Raw genomic sequence first — 17,663 nt, 5'->3', positions numbered from 1 at the left:
TGGATGATCGAAAATGGGACAAAACTGTGGAGAGGTTGAAAAGAAGCAACAACCTTTTGAGAACATAAAATACATGTACCATTGAGATAAGACAATCTGTGCAGCTGGTTGCGTAATTTCAATCATATACAAGATGTTTAAAAAATTTCTGTACCGTTTTTCCTTGTCTCAATTTGAACGTTGAATGTATACACAAAACGCGCAAAATATCGGTTCATTACTCAATCGTTTACACGTGAAACATTTGCAATAAACATCCACTACAGGCCAGTTGCAGCGCCGGAAGCTACAAGCAATCGAAACACTATGCGAACGCTGGAAAGTTGGTCGCCATTAATTTTCTTTCATCTCCCATTCCTGAATTCGAAATGTGCGCTACAAGAATAGCAACCGTGCTCCGTCTGTCCCGATAGTTCCCAATTTTCAAACAACACACAACGGGAGGGACTCCTGGAAGCGTCCAATCATACAAGGAACGACGCCAATCGATCCGTAGCTTACAACAAGCTGCCTTCAGGTGGCAAGCGTGGCTAATTAGACGAGCCAAGATCGAGCGGCAATGCGAAACAGAAGTGCTGCTTTGTGATCCTGTTTGCCGTATGCATCCTGAGGCCTTGTTGCAGCGAGCATGTGCAGACAAAACGATGGCTAAAACAATAATGAAGACAGCAACGTTACCACCCGCAAGCAATGATTTGGTTTGATTAAACGGTACCGCCCCGGGTGCTGACGATGATGATGAATGTGGCGGGATCAATTTCGGTTGTTAAAAGTACACACACTCACCTGAAGCGAAGGTTTTGTGCGAAATTGATCACAAACAGTGGAGTGGGAATGTTGGTTTATTGGTTTATCGATGGGTGTAGATGTCGAAAGACTTTGTAGCATGTTTTTTCTTGCAGTATAATTTAAATTATCTTCATTTTCCAACGATATGCTATTTAAAATTCCTCATTGTACTGCCTTTAAATGAATCAAAATTTAATTACCTTCGCTCAGAGACCATCTCATAACAGTGTAAGCAATATTGATGAGACGAAGCTAACCTCAACCATACAAAACTTTGATTTCATGCCTTGAAACTTCCACTGTTCGTAATGAAGCATGTTAAATGCGAATGTAAACAATTTCCTCCGCACGTTCAAACGAACCCAGTGCGTTAAAATTCAAAATTAACCTACATAAACGGCGAGCGTCCAGGAGGCTCACAGCCACACAACCGGAGGCGTTTAACTTCCCATTACATACGCCTGTAGCCAACCGTTTGGCTCATGCTCATCACCATAATGAATGAAACCGTAAAGGAAAACGACCGTGCTGCGATGGGTAGAAGCCTTTTGTATGTTTGCAATGTAATGAGGAGGAAAATTGGCATTTAAAGAGAGAGCATTATTACCAGAACGGAAACGGTTTGGTGGATTTTGGGCTGAGGTTTAACATCGAGAAGAAGATGCATAACAAAAATGTTTGTGGAAGATAAATTAAATTAAAGCATGTATTCATAATTATTTTTTATGGTTTTATGTTATCCTTAAATATAATGAGCAAGACACTTTTTCCACTCCAAACTGTTGGGCACAAATGAAGTCCAGCAGTTTTATAATCTTTCAAAACTTCAACCAACGAACTTTTACTTGCTATTCTTCTTGGCGTAGAGGCAATCCTATTTTCTTGGACCTTCAATAGCGAAAGAAAACGAATCCATTCAACACAAGGAAACGAGAGCGCTTTCAAAGCCCCAACGCGAACGCGAACCACAAACGACGCAAAACATAAATCTAAGTGTCAAAAATGAAATGATAAATAATTTATCAATAATAATGAATTTGTTGCTCTCCGTAATGCCATCGCAAAAAAAAAAAAAAACACAAGACCAGCTCGGGTCGGTGAAGGCGTCAGGAGCTCAGTAGCGATATGGCTGCCGTTACCTGTTACCGATAGGAGCACTATAGAGAGAAGAAAGCATCAAAACTTCCAGTTTGATTCTTTCACGCAGCGAACCCCGCAAGAAGAAGCCCTTTGGGAGAGAGGTGTAATTTTGAGCTTCAATGTCTTTAAAACGAATAAAGGATTGAAAGAGATCTGCTGGTCTGCTGAATGCTTTTTGCCGAACCGTTTGAATATTAGCTTCCGAAAGGCGATCCCTTGTTCACTGTCGGGAGAGTTCCTTTTTGCAACGCCTTTTCAACACATTTTGTCTATTCTTTCCCATTTGCTCTTCAATGGACGACCAGTGCGCCTAAATGGCTGAATGAACCGTTGAGGCACAACCGAAACCGAACCCTCCTTTCGCCCCCCCCAAAGAGGCGAATCCGCATATGTTGTTGGCCAGCGCAACACAAACCGTGCGGCAGATAGCAAACGGTTGTGCTACGGTTGGTGACGGTTTTGCCTTACCGGCTACGGACCGACCGGCCGTTTTTGTTACATTCGGACGTACCAAATAAGTAGGTATCGCTAAAGAGAAGCTCGTTAGAGCAACGGCACTCACATCGAGCACTGTGCTGGACGCACATTATACTGGCGTGGCTCTACGATCACTTACGCTCGGGGTCGGCGAGGTGGAGTGCGAACGATTGTGACGCGGTGGCATTGAGCATCATGCCGATCTCCCTACCTCACCCGTGGCGGGTGGTGAACTAATCCCATTCTTAATGATTGGGTTGGGCGACATTCGAGGGTGCGTTTGCGGGCCAGCGTGTTGCAAATTGCCGCGCTGGATGGTCCTGCGCGATTGGGTTATGTCGGCGGTTTGATGATCGCACCGATCTGGGGCAGCTTTATTGAGCGTCATCCATCAGGCCGGGGCAAGCAGGACGATCGGGCCTAAGCTGGATGGACAGTGTGTTGCTTGATATCTGTGTTTCTCCTCATGGGTAATAAAGTACACGGTTTGCTCTCGGATCTTCTGACAAGACGTCGGATATGAGTTTCAGGGGTGAGTGATACTTTACCATTATTGTGTTCCATTGCTTTGCACTGTTTCTGGCAGTATGATGTGTTTAGTTGTTGTCATTTCTCTGGTAATTTTACTTACTTTTTGACTATTTTTCGACGTTTTTGATCTATTTTATTGCTTTGTTGTTTATTTTTGTACAAACTTAAACCATTTTTCATATTTGTTTTCCATTTTACTTAAGTTATTTATTGTTTTCAGTTATTTCGTTGTTGTTATTTTAACAAAATTATTTTTTTCAAAATTCTATTTTCTTACCTCTTTATGCAGTCAACCAATATTTTTTCTATGATATACTAATTGTTAAGCGCAACTCTAGGATCATTTTCTTGCTTCTTTATAGGATCACCTCTATTTCATAAGCTAGTGGAATTTATCGCCATCTTTACCACAGACGACATTCGGTTTTATAATTTCGAATTACTTTTCACTTCTGCTCTGGTTTTGCCATCCAACACTGAATTTAATTAATAATTTGTCAACTTTATCGTCTGGTCCTCATTTTCAGCTCGCTTGTTAAGCTTGGAGCTCATTTTTATTAACACCTACCCCTTCACAGCCCCAATCACCGCGAGCCCCGTTTTTGCAGAAATTTGACCCGACAGCATAAATATGCAAATGTTATGCCATTCATGGTGGTGGCTCGCTCGAAATACAGAAGCAACGACATCCCATGGCGCCCGCTATTAGGTGATGTCGTTTTCGATGGCAAACGGGTGAATCAAAATTATTTCCAACGATCATGTTCACCTCTCCGGCTTTTTTTGTTGTTCGACGTTACCTGCTACCAGAAGCAGCCCAAAGCCAGCTGTCCAGTCCAGGCAGGCAGAAACGGTTTGGCAAGCGAATGAGGTGAATGCGTGGATTTTGTGCGAATGTTTCGCTCCCTTTCTCTTCTAAGCATTCCTCGCAACCACGCTTTTCCTCTCCGAGTTTGCTTCTAAGCTTTAGGCGCGTCTTCTAAGCCGGTCGGGTGTGTCCATGTCAGGCGAGGTGGGTGGATGAAAGTCGCTGCTCCCGAGCGGACCAAAAACAAGGGTGGGCAACGGTGGCCGCGTGAAGCCAATCATGCTGCTGCACGGAAGGTGTTTCACGTTTTTTTCTTTTTGCTTCCTTTCACACTTGGCGTTGGCGCGTGTGGTAGCGATTTTATGCCCTAAATCAAAAAAGTTAATATTATTATTCGCTTTTAATGCGATTTTATGACGCGGGAGATTATGTAAAGTAAGCTCGCAAACAAGCAGGCACCGCTTCAGCTTCACAGGGACGGTTAGTGTGAAGGGAAGACGGCGAAGGAGGCACTCATGTTTCCCCTCTTTGCGAGGTCGCGTACAGTGTCCTTTTCCCCACCAGCGCTTGTTTTGAAGCAAACGATGGTGCTCGGGTTCAGGTGTTCGGAGTGCAGCTCCACAGCTCTAGCGCTAGCTGACCGCGGGGGACATCACATTTGGAGATTTATTTATTTATTTTGTGCCTTGTGTCTTTGGCTGCTGCACGTACTCCACCCCTTCTGCCAGGCTTGTAACTGTTTGGTTGAAGGTGGAATTAGTAGAATAAGGTTTTGCGCGCAGCAGTGCACACGGAAAGAAAAGGAACGAGACAAAACACTAAACAGAATCGAAAGAGAACACACACACCAAAGACACATCTCGAAAACCAGGAAATGGGCAGACTACAACCGCAAGCGTTAAGTAAAAAGCGTGTCGACCGCGATCCAGGTTGAGGGCGTTTGCGCGTTTGGAAGGCCGTTTGCAAATGCAGTCACCCGTTGGAATGGTCGTCGTCGCCGTTAGTCGGTTAGGGCGGCACACGGCAGAAGAAGTGTGTTGAATAGCCAAAGGAAAATAAAAGTCAAAACCAAACTTCACACATTTATGGTTGATAGGGGGGGTTTTTGGTTTTACGAGCTTGTTAGGAAATGTTTCTTTCGGGTGATTATGCATACTTTGGCATTATGCAAACTCAAACACATAAACATATATGAAGGGAGGTGAATGAAGGTATTTCTGAGTATAAAAGGCGGGGGATTCATTCAGTAAGAGGTTGTTTTTTTTTTAATTTGAAAACATTAATATTTCAATTATTGAAGCATTTATTTTTTGTGGTAAAACAACTTAAAGCGCCTTTCAATTTAAAATTCCCACATTTTAACATTATAGATTAGAAAGTCATCACGCTCAGGTCTACATTATAGACATCTCGAAGATGACCACGTTTCATAATTAATTCCCCCAATCACACATCACAAGAAGGGAAACATTCGCTCCCGTTTGCTGTGGCCCAATTTAAGGCACAGATAAAACCACAGGCCAAGGCATTTTTGTTTAATGAACACCTTCCCTGTTCGCTGACACACAGCCGGCCCAGCAGCACAGCCAGCCGTCGATGCACTTTCCTTTTCCGAGGGCGAACGTCGTCGCTCGTCGTCGTCGCTCGTGGTCGTCATCGAACGCTGGCAGCGCTATTAGATCTAATGGTCCGAGCTCTTCATACCCATCATTATCAAAATGCATGCATCGGAACGGCATCATCCTAGGGCAACCTTTCAAGGCATTCCCGTGTTGTTGTGGTTGTTTTTTTCCGCGCTCCAATCGCGCGTCATCGCCATCATCATCGGCGACGGTCCGTTCGTTCGATAGGGAGTGACCTCATTCCTTAAATGAACACATATGTCGTTCACGTGGGGAGGGGGGGGGGGGAGGGGAGCAAACCAAGAAGAAGAGGATCTCGTGCACAGGAAAACACAGCAACACACCCGCTCGCTCTGCTGACCACAAAAGGCCACCACCACCACAGTGTGCCCTTTTTTCCACGCCGGACTGCTCGACTTTTCGCAGCTTTTAGCATCGTAGAGGGGAACGGTTTTAGTTTCAGCGAAAGAATTTTCACCACAAACATGACGCTCCCCACCCCAGTGGGATGAACGAACAAGGTTCGTCGTCTAATCCCTAGCGCCAATTCACCTCCTCCGCGACACACTGCGATGCATTTCTTTTAATGACTCCAAGTACACGCTGCCCCTTAATCATGTAGCAGTGCGCGTCAGGCCGGGGCCGCTTGTATCACATCCATCATTTGAATAAAATATGTGTGTTCCATCCTAAAGCGCGTACCCGAGCGCGTGGTACGATCTTTTGGAGGTAGACCAGGTTCGGGACCTCGATCATGTCAGAGGTTTCGCTAAATTGCTTCCTGGTTCCAATTTCTTGCGATCGATTTTGCGCAATTGTTTGCACACAACCACCACATAGCTACGCATGCTACGGCGCGACCTGCAGCTGAAAGTGCATCAAATAGTACCTACGAGCACACAGCACAAACGCTCAATCAGCTACACACGATCGTCTTTCGGCGGAACAAAACTGGAGCATCTCCCCCAGATGTGTTCAGACACACAGCCACACGGTGCAGCAGGATTGATCCGAATCACCTTTTCCCCATGTTCACGTGTGTTAGCGATTTTTTGTAGACACGTATGCAGATGAGCTAAGGCTTGCTCTCTTGGCAATGCAAATGTGTGTTTTCCCCGTGGATGAAATGTATACTCTCGCTTGCTTGTCGTTGTTTCTTCCAGCTCGGGCGCTATTATGCTCAAATGGTGATCGGATGATTGGAATGGAAAAGTCGCTCGATCGGGATAGTTAGCAAAAGGGGAAGGAAGAGATAGGACAAACGTCAACGGCCTGCGGGCGCATTTTCCTTTGATTGGACTTGGGGTTTTGTGTTGCTGCGTGTGCGTGTCGTAGGAAAACGGCGACGCGCTGTGGATGCGTTCCTCGTCCTAACCTAGTCACGGCAACCCGAACGATTTTGGTTTGATTACAATTGACATGCATAATTTATCCAGCGCCCTGCTTTAGGGCCCAGCTACGAAAAAGTTAAAGCATCAATCTGCTCTATGCTCTCCATTTTTCCCGTTTGGTCAGAGCGTATGTGTTTCTGTTTTTTTTTCTATTATCAAGGATCGATCGATTTTTACCGTTCGCAAAGGGTCTGTATTCCCCCTCGCGAATGGAGTGCATCGTGTTCGTCCATTCGAACGAGGACCGGAGCGCATTCAAACTGACATGGTGCGTCAAAAGCAAATGGGTCGGAATGACATCAGCAAGATCACATTTCACCCACATTTCAACCCTTCGTTCTCTGTCCTTTCTCCTGTTACGATGGGTTAGATGCTTGCGTTTGCGTATAGAGACGTCACAATTGGTGATGGAATGCGGGCGAGGAAATTCCTGCGACTGGAAAATGTACGCGTAGCGCTGGATGAAGCTATAGATGCTAATGTTTTCATTACGATGCTTCAGCAGGTAACAAAGTGGTCTGTACTGATATGGAACCTTACAAAGAGCTGGTTGATACTCTAACATATTCCATAATCCAGTGCAGCTTGATGAGGTCTTTTAAATAGATAATTAAACCTTAAAACCAAATATGTAGAACTAATTTATTCAATTTTGTTGTGATTTTTCCTCATCAAGTCACCCAATTCAGCTATGTTGTATTTCCTTTCAAATCTTCCTATTGTAAAAATTAATAAAATTTCTGACTAACGATGTATGATTTGCTACGGAATTATAACTTAAAACTTAAACTATCTTTTCAGCCCCTTTCTTCGTGTTGGAGCTTCTTCACGTCAACGCTCAAAGTTTCACAAACAACAGCAAAACAATAGACAAACCACTCGTAAGCCACGCTCCTTGCGTGCTCACTGACCGCGCGCTCTACGATTGGTCAGCGATAAAGAGCGCTCCATCTATCTGACTTTCAATCTACAGAAAGAAAGAAGGAAAAAAACAACACCCAAACGCACACGGGGAGGGAAAATGAAAAGCGCACCCCGAACGGCCTCAACGCCAGCCAACCAACCAACAAGAGGGAGAAACCGAAAAACACACTCAAAACTGTGAAAATGTCTAATTTATGTGCTTTACCGTGCGTTTTTGTGTGTGTGTTTGTGCTCCTCTCCCCCATTTCTACGTTCAACTTCGATGCGTCCGCTGTGCGATGATTCGTCGAGGGTTGTTTGCTGACCTCCCTCCCGTTTCCCCCATCCCGGTACGAGCACCCTTATTTCGATCCCACTCTTGCCTGTGCGTCTTGCGCGAGTGGGTCTTCTTCATCTCGCACCCCCCTACTGCTGCACACGCTTGATAGCTACCAAACGGTAGCACCAACCATACCCCTCCCCCCCTTCCCTTGCGATAGGGTTGTTTCACTTTGGTGTTTTATTAATTCATCGCACAGCACCGGTGTCGGGGGGTTTGGATGGGGCTATGCATCAACAACAACACCATCACCACTGGCAGCAGCAGCACCAGCAACACCAAGGAATTGGAGGGACGAATTAAAATTCAACAGGTGTGTGCAGTACCGGCATACTGTAGGGGTGACGCTGTTACGATGGCTAGCCCATCCCAACACCCGGCTCACCGGCGGTATGATGTTTGCCGAGCGCCGTTAGCCTTCTGCAGGTGCACTGACCATAAAAAAACGCGTTTGTTTTGGAGGGAGATTGAGGGGTGTGTGTGTGTTTTTTTCCCTCGCACGAAACTATTCACGCTCGATGTTCAAAATGGTGGCTATGAATAGGTGGGGTATCATGCACACACACACACACACACACGTTCAGTGCCAGTGGGGACACGGTTGGGTGAATGTTCGATTTTGCACCCGACCGGTGGCCTATGGGTTGGTGAAGCTACCGGTTGCTTGGGTTGCCGGCCAGACACGCGGTTGGTTCGTATAATTAATATCATTATGTTAATTGGCGTTGAGGCTTCTGCTATTTGCCTTGCTCACTCCGGCATGCGGTTGATTGTGGTCCGAAAAAGGCAACACTTGACTGTGTGCAGTGTGTATCGGTTGGTGTTGTTTTGTATCGGTTTGTGTTGTTTTTCAATGGATTTCATAGACCAATAGGAATAGTTTTTGTTCGCGGCACGTTGGAAGGATTCCTTATGCAACCCTAAACTCAATTGGAATTTGTAAAGTTGTTAATATTTTAAGAATTTAGCTTTATTTATTAGTAGTTGAAGTCATGAATGGATCAAAGGTTAATTGTAAAAAAATTAAAATCGGAATCAAACTCAATTCAAAACACTCTTATGTAACTCAAAACTGTTAATATGCTTCAAAAGTATGCTACAGCCACCTAATAAACCACCAATAAAACATTCCACTTTGAATGCAACCTCTTCTCACCCCGAAACCACCTAAACACCCTCGAATTCAATTACACTCCTTCACACGAGGGGTCAACCCCAAAGTTCAGCGAATGATCATGCCCCGAGTGAGCATGAAATCGGGCACCGTCGTAAGCCGCCGTATCTAATCCAGCCTGACCCACTGCAAAGCCTAAAACGGGCACAACGCGCGTCATAAGTGAGTCATGAACCCGACCGCAGCATAGCGCGGGGTGCATGCTAACCACCCGACCATCCTGTCCATCATCATCATCATCGCCACCAACCCAATCCGTGTTGTGGTACGTGACGCTCGGAAGGGTTTTCAACACACAGGGACGCTACAGCTGCTCGCCCAAAGCGCCATGATGCTGTAGTCCATCAAAACCTATCGATCATGGTGCGGATCATGTGCGACACACCCAACTATCCCCAAAAATGCTGCTCGTATGTTTGCTCTTTCTTGCTCTCCCCTCCATCCCCAGCAATTGATTATTGTGCACGCCACATTTCAATGAAATCGCAACCGTACGGACGCAGACGCACGTGCTGCGCTTACGAGTATGGACGAGTTCGAGCAACACTTGAAGACGATGCTCCGGACGCCGTGCAGGCACGTGATAGGCGGGGTCGGGTTAGTTGAGCAATGCGAATGCTCAATGGCCGACAATTTCATGCTCAATAGCGACGGTGGCGATTGCGGGGGTATTGAAGACATCCAAATAAATAACAGAGTGGCTGAAAAAGGGAAGTCCAAGCTATTGGAGTCAAACAAGCCTTTTCGGGTTGCCTTTGCGATAGTAAAAGTAGCAGTGAATCGTACTGCAGCGAGTAGTTTTACGTCAGCTAAGTTAGAAGCAATTGTAAGCTGAATAGAGCATTATTAATAAAGTGTGTATAAATGTGTGTTTATCATTAGATCATAAGAGCAATAATCATGCAACATGCATCTAAACAAACGTGACCCGTTACCAATCACCCCCGGAGCTGGAAGAAGACAACCTCGAAGATCGATCCTCGAAGGAGACGCAATAGAAGGACGCGCACGTGCTCCATCGTCGAGCAGCGAAGCCGAGCGATTTGTCTAATGAAACTTTTACAACCCTCGCTCGCCTGGCAAATGCGCTGCCCCGGACGGTCGGGATCGAAATCGCGGAACATGTTTGCCTTATTGCCGCCCGCCGCCCGTCCCCACTGTCCCACTTCCCATTATTCAACCAGCAAAACCGTTCACCCGCGCTCCCTGCTGTGTTCTCGATTTTATTGCTCCAATAATGCATCGCAAACCAATCGTCGCCATTACTCAATGCAACGCCCACTGGGGATCGGTTCGAGTGCTGATCGTGAACGCATCGCACTCGGTCGTAGCGCATATTTGCACACACGCGTGCGCGCTCGGCCGTGGCGCGGCTAAACGCGCCGGAATGACTTAATAATTTCGTTTCGTCTGCAGTCTGATACAGTAAGCTGTCACCCCGGCTCTCGACCCGGCTGTCTCAAGGGGAGGATAAGTAGATAATAAAAAAAGCCCCTGCATTCATCCCCAACAACGATTATGGCGACCAATTATCTTCGAAAGCGATGGCAAACACACTTCCGCTGTTTGGAGGTAAATTTTCCATTTGTCATTGAAACTAATCGATTAGAGTGGCGAATGGGGAAACGGAACAGAAGGCAAAGGACAGTTGCATCTTCTAAATGGTCGTAAAAAATAGTTAAAATGCATTCTCCAACAAAAAAAGCAATATTTTCCAAAAATGACTGTTGGTGCCGTGACCAGGATGAACAAGCTAAATTCGATTCTCTTTGTTCGCCGATTAAATTAAGCTTCCTTCTCCATCGCTTGTCACATGGAGCACTTGTTTACAGTCCAAATTGCCTTCATTTTTACGCCAAATTCCATCAATTTGAGCGCGCATGCAATCAATCATCGTGCAGCGATTTCGAAGCGGTACCCATTTTTCCTTCAATACAAAACGCTCCAATAGAACTACACGAGAGCTGTATGCACAGGCGATTGAATTCCAACACCATCACCACCACCACCACCACCGCAAAACAACTAATCGTTTAATTGCCCTCCATGCCACGGCACTCGACATCGACCGAGTGCAACGCCGATCGTGCACCGAGAGATTCCCTCCGCGCAAAACACTTCTACCTAAGCCCTTTTTTGCGATTGGCTATCCGTGACAGCGAGGAGGCGGGCTTTCGATCTCATCTGTTTTGCTGCTTTCTCGCCGGCGCGGATCGAGTGCCACATATCGAGGATGCTAATTATTGGCATATTTATTCCACCCCACGGTAGGTGTGCACCGCGGGCCGCCTGCCGTACACCGCTACCGCTACCGTTGCAATGCCCCTATGGGTGCACCCTCTGCATTGGCATCTTCGGTTCCATACCGATACGGACAAGTGACTCGCGAAGGGAGCTAAATTATCTTCCACCCACTTGTGCAGCCACAACATACACACAAACACACGCATGTACACAGAGATGCACATCCCCGTGTGTATGTAAACAACGGAGCCAAAGCCGATCGTTGTCGATCGACGGACGGTTGGACGGGCAGGCTGCAGCAATCCACTTGTCGCACGATGACGAATCGTTGCCGCTACCAGAAACCACTGCACCGATCCAAACCGATAGGCTAGAGTGTGTGTCTGTGCATATAACTCCTAGCTTGTCGGAACGCGGGAGGCGTATCTCAAACAGGTTGCCTCGGTTGCGCTAAGGTGCTCATCGTATACATCATCGTTTTGCGCTAATTGATGCCTTTTGCATGTGGTTTAGGTGCAGGCGTTGCAGGGAATGCAGCGAGCAAGGAAGGAATGGGGAAAAAAACAGCAGTAAATTCCATCTTTCTATCTCTCTCTCTGGAGGGAGACTTCTTTGCCAGCGTGTGACATTGAGGATGATAAAACACTTTTAAATGATGCCTGATGAGCTGGTTTTGCGAAGCAGAAGCGAATGCGTAGCAGTGCACGGCTGACGTTGACATGACGGAGGATGATGGTTTGGACGAATGGATGGATGGATGGATGGATGGCGAAGGAGCTGTTGGGCGTATCGGTATACCAAGTCGTTCGTTAGTGTCAGTTGTCGAGGGCCGTGCCCATCAGGTGGGGTTTGTTTTTGCTCGCTACCCAAACCAGATAAGTCACTGGACAGCGTTATGAGTTTTAATTGGGTTATAAATAGAACAGAGCTGAAAGACTTCAACTAGAGAGCAAGCGACGAACCCCTTTCATTTTCGTTTTGGATTTGTTTTTCTATTTTTATCAAATAATGTTGAGCAGATTGTTTCAAAGTCTCTGTCGAACCTTTCTTCTCAACATTACACACGTACTTCACACACGATAACATGCAGCAACCCCACCCATCGCCCAACTGTTGCTAACAATCTCGATGATTTGCTACACGCATTTAATCGCCGCAAAACGCGCAATACTCTACGCACCGCTCCAGCGGTGCGCCACAAATGTGACCACAATAACAGAAAGAAAGAGTGTGTTCAGCGGTGCAAAAAAAAAAACTCACTCGCAACGGAAAAACTAACCCCTTCAGCGGCGCCGGGGGTCGCTCGGCCTCGCCAGGATGTCAAATGCGCTTCGCTTCACGGCGGTTGCGAAGGAAGAGACCGCACACTCGACGAAGAGACGCACCACTGTTGTGGCTGTGTGTGTGTGTGTATGATGAAGAAACCCGTTTTCCCGTTCGTGCTGCGCAAAACTGGAGCCAATCCTGGCCCTCCCCATTGCCCACCATCGTCACCATGCGTGCGTACCGGCCACACGCGTTATGCAATCCTTTCCGAACGGGGAGTTTGCGCGAATGCTGGCCACGGTCGGGCCTGGCTTACTACACTCGCTGCCCCGCTTGCTGAAGGTATTTGTATTATTACTATTATTACCCGTCCGACCTATCCACAGCGTCTTCTGGCTGAAGAGCGGCCCGCGGTCGCACACCTCCCCGGTGCCTTTATGCAACGTGCCAACAACCCGGGGAGGAATTAGTTCAACTTCGCGGGCTCGCTTTACGTGCGCGACATAAAGAGCGATAATGATGTTTATGAAAATAGATGGCCACGATCCGCGCGTGTGTATCACGGGCAGGAAGCGCAAAGCGGGTTAGTGAAGAGGAACGAGAGAGAGAGAGAGAGAGCGGGAACGAGAGGGACACACCGTTTGGCGAAAACGAAGATGAAAGTGGTCGTTGCGGGTTTGTCGTGCGGATCTCCGGGCGCACCGGAGTTGGTCAGTTGGAAAAACTGCACGTAAACGTAAATGGATATGTGTCAGTCGGACCGGTCGGGGAACGTGGTTCGCGGTTGTTGAGGCCGCTGCCCGTTTTGCGACTGCTGAAGGGTTCTCCGATGCGCTCCAATCGGAGGGATCGTTTTTCGCTTTTATCTGCTGTGTGCCCTCCTGTCACGATGTGCGCGGGCCGGGTTGGGTCAGCGAGGGATGCTTTTCGGGGTTGAAGGTATAACACGGGCTCTAATGGAAAGCGAAAACTGACAGGTCAGCAGTACGGGCGCTTTTGTTGACGGCCCACTCCATCCAGTTGGAGGACTTGATCAAGCAGAGTGTTGAAGTGACCTAATGTCCTTTGAGCAGATAATCCTCCTACGGCGAGATGACACGGTGCAACAAGATAAACGACAGCGACTATCAAAGGCATTAGTGGGAAGAAGAGTTTGTTTAGTTTAGCTTTTCTGCATAAAAATGAATCAAATCACGATAGAAGCAAGCAGGTAGCATTTTTTTATTGAATCATTTTTCTATTTATAATGTTTCAAAATACATTTATTTATAAATTTATTCATTGTCTATCCAGAAATTCAAGAAAAGGATTAACTATACTAAATACTCTTTACTTTATCTCTTCTATTTCCTTAACATTAGCTGCATAGTACTTCTGTCCACTCGCACTAATGTGATGCTAACTTGCGCTATGCTTTTCCAACACCTCGCATCTATGTCTTCTACCTTTCTCCTACACAAACCCGCGACACGACGGTCCAAATACCTTATCCATAAAAAAAACAAGCTGAGCATTAAAAAAGTCACCTTCAGATGACAACTTTGTTAGGCGTTGCTTCCCGGGAGTTTGTCTGCTTTTGGAGTGCCCGCTGTTTACGTACACATCTCATCCACAAACTGCAGCAACAGCGGCAGCAGAAGCACATTGTACCTAATTATGTTTCACTTATTTAGAGCGCGCGAGATTAAAAGGCTATGCGCGGTCAGGGGTTTGCTTACGCACACACACGCGGCGTGTACGATTAAGGGCGATGCGCCACCGGTTTTTTGGGATGGTGAAGAAACAGGTGACTTCTTTGATGGTAGCGTCTCATTAAGTTATTTTACATAAAAGGGCTTTTGCAGATGGAAGACTCTCTCTGTCTCTCTCTCTTTCTTTTCATCAAGGTTTTAATGGGGGTTAGGAGAGGATTTTACACTATTTTGATGATTCTGTGTATGATGTGTCATTCTTTTATTAACAATTCCGTTACACGCGTGCCACATTCTCAACTCTCTGGAAGCTTGGTGTGATAGATATCAAAAAACAAGAGCGAAAGGTAATTATTTCGACAGGAAGCATAAACCAGCCACCATCATCGTCCTTGTGCAAACGTGTTATCAATTAAAGCCTCAAATGCGCTGTCTGCGGCAGTCCCAAAACAGCAGCACAGCTAACAGCGCAAACGACGACGTCTTCTATTAAAGCACGCCTTATAGCAGCAGTAGAGCAGCATTACGGCAAACGTTGAGATCGTCGGAGTTGAGTGATGAGCACACACGTACACGGTCGCGCGGCGCAATTGAAAATGGATGGATGAACGTGCGACGAGGGTGATGGATGAACAGCAAACTCGTTCGCAGGAAGGGGACCCTTTTTTGGTGGCAAGCGGTGAGTTAATCATGGTTGTAATTAGAAAATTCACACAATTTAGCCGTCCGTACATCGTTTTTCAAGCCTCGTTACTGCCCATTTTCTGAATGGTGAAGAGATGTTACCAATCCCTCCGGTGTGCTTGGTTGGCCGATGGTGGCAGAGGAGCCAACGGTTTGTGTGTCGTAAACGATACGCAACGTACACCTGGCCCGAGGGTGTAACCTGTTAATGTTGCTAACTGCGAGTGGTGGTGGTGGCTAGCTAGACCGCTCATTGAAAACCCCCCCGTCCATTCAGCGTGTGCTCCGATTAGTAATGATCTTCATTGATCATATTTCAACATCAACACTTCGGGGTGCGGTTATTTTTCTTCTTTTCTTAAAAAATCAGCAAAACCCAAGAGCTTGTATAGCAACTGAAGATTGCTTGTAAAACAACGCAACAAAATAAGAGCTAAATGTTCGCTTAAATGTTTTCATAAAAATGAGCGCGATCGTGAAAGCCTGCCGTTCCCTGCGTCACACGCTGCAGCACGGCACATGAAATTCAATACATTTTCTCACTTGGGGTGTTAATTTTGCCTTGAAATAATTTCGCAAAAATAAAGCCCTCCCAGGCTGCGTAAAATGCGTGTTCCCATGCGCCCCGTTACATTGCATTTTCCGCTTCAACACTTGCGATAAACCACAACCATCGGGGCTGACCGATACAGTCCACTCGACACAAACCAACACCAACGCTGCTGTAAACACTTGTTTTTCGGTTTTCCTTTTTCGAGGCACCAAAAATGTTTACCCTGCGAGCTCCGAAAGTAATGAAGAAAAACATACATTCTGCCCCCAATGATGGCCTTTGGTTATTTTTCTTCTGTTTTAAAGAGAGGTGCACCACCAACCAACCAACCAACTGCAGCATCACAAGTGCAGTGCGTGCACAAAACAAACAAACGGAACGGCAGCCGGCAGCCCCAAAATGAACCAGACAGGGCCCGAATGGACGGCGGAGTTTGCCCCAGCAACTCCCAGCACCAAGTCAACTGGAAAGGCGAGAAATCACATTAATATGAGATATTATTGATGATGTTCGTCTGCCCGGGCAGGGCAGCAAGACGCGTCTGCCTTTGCATTCTCTCGCTCCCTCTTTCTGTCTGTCTCTGCTCCTCCAACGTGTCAGATGAAAAAAGACACACACACACACCCCAAGGACTGACACACCGACCAAATTCGGACGGCATTCGACCACGAGACGAGCAAACGGATTGCTTTCGCAGGGCGTAAAGTGGTGCGTGCGGTTTGACGCGCGATTATGGCAGCGGAGTTTAAAGCGTTTTCACCCAGCAGAGCGGTGGAAAAAGGAAAGGGAATGGACATGATGGGTCGGTTACATTTTCAAAAAATTGTAATTATCCATAATCAATAATAACAGCTTCGGGGGCTGAAAAAGGGGGGCATCCCCATTGCATGCAAGGAGGACCCGGCAACGTCAGGATCGGCTGAAGGTACTCTTCCTGCTCTGCATGGGCCCCTCCAGGACGGTTGTGATGGTCGGGTGAAGGTGTCGAGACAGTTGTCACTGTTGCGGTTTCGGGCCTTCGGGCGTACCTTGCAATAAAAGCCAACAAACGGTCTACACTTGAACGGTTTAATAAGCAGAAGCGTTCGAAATGCTTTAAGCATTGAGTGTTTTCTGTGGAGCTCACGCAATACGCATCGCCGGAGACGTGGACGGACATATCACACGTTGCAGTTGAAGGCTCCGAAACAGGTTGGTGGCAGAGCGTTTGCGGTAGAGATTGGTCTGCTTTTTCGAGCAATTAAGGTTGACTTTACGTGTCACTGTTGTCACAGTTGTCTGGACTATGAAGCCAATGAGATACAGAAATTGGAAAACATCCCTTGAGGAAGAACGCAAGATGATCGCTTAGGGTTGTCTCTCGTCTTCGTCTCACGATTCCAGTGTCGAATTATCAATGAAAAATATTGGTACAACATTCCGGCGATGCTAACGTAAATCATCTTAATTAATACAGCCTTAATCAGGACCGTCCTTCACATTTTTAACACGTCCGTGAGGCCCCCAAAACAAACACCCCTAGACGTCATAGATTGCCCTCCTAAAATCTTTAATTAATGACACAACACACCACCCTGTTGTACGTGTTTGCCGAATGCGCAGCTAAACAAGTTCATCGAGCTAGATCCAAATCGCTTACAGCCCGGTCGGGATTTTAATTCACCCGCCGCTACCCTGTCCTGATTAGCCTGACCGGCCCTGAACTCCAGACCCGCGCCCGCTCAGGATGACAGATGAGCAGCGGAACAACAAGTCCGGATCCGGGGCCCCGGACGAATGTTTCGATCGCACAGTGACACGAAATGCTTACCCTTAGTCGTGTCGTGATGCCACTGCCCGCAGCCGCCAAAAAACCCCCCGCGTGTCAAAATGCTCACGTGAAAAATGATTCCTTCCCGCTAATGCCGAATTTTAGATTTAGGCTAGCTCGAACAACCAAGCAACCCCAACGTAGGAGTTGAAGATTGAATGATAGAAGGGAGGGAAAAAGACAAAACAACAGACAGCAAGCCCAAAACCGCCCGAAATGAATGGAAAAGCGGAAGGAAAC

The sequence above is a fragment of the Anopheles coluzzii genome, chromosome 3 (assembly GCF_943734685.1).
Source record: "Anopheles coluzzii chromosome 3, AcolN3, whole genome shotgun sequence".
Taxonomy (NCBI): domain Eukaryota; kingdom Metazoa; phylum Arthropoda; class Insecta; order Diptera; family Culicidae; genus Anopheles; species Anopheles coluzzii.
The sequence above is the reverse complement of the archived record's forward strand: the minus strand, read 5'-3'. Positions refer to the sequence as shown.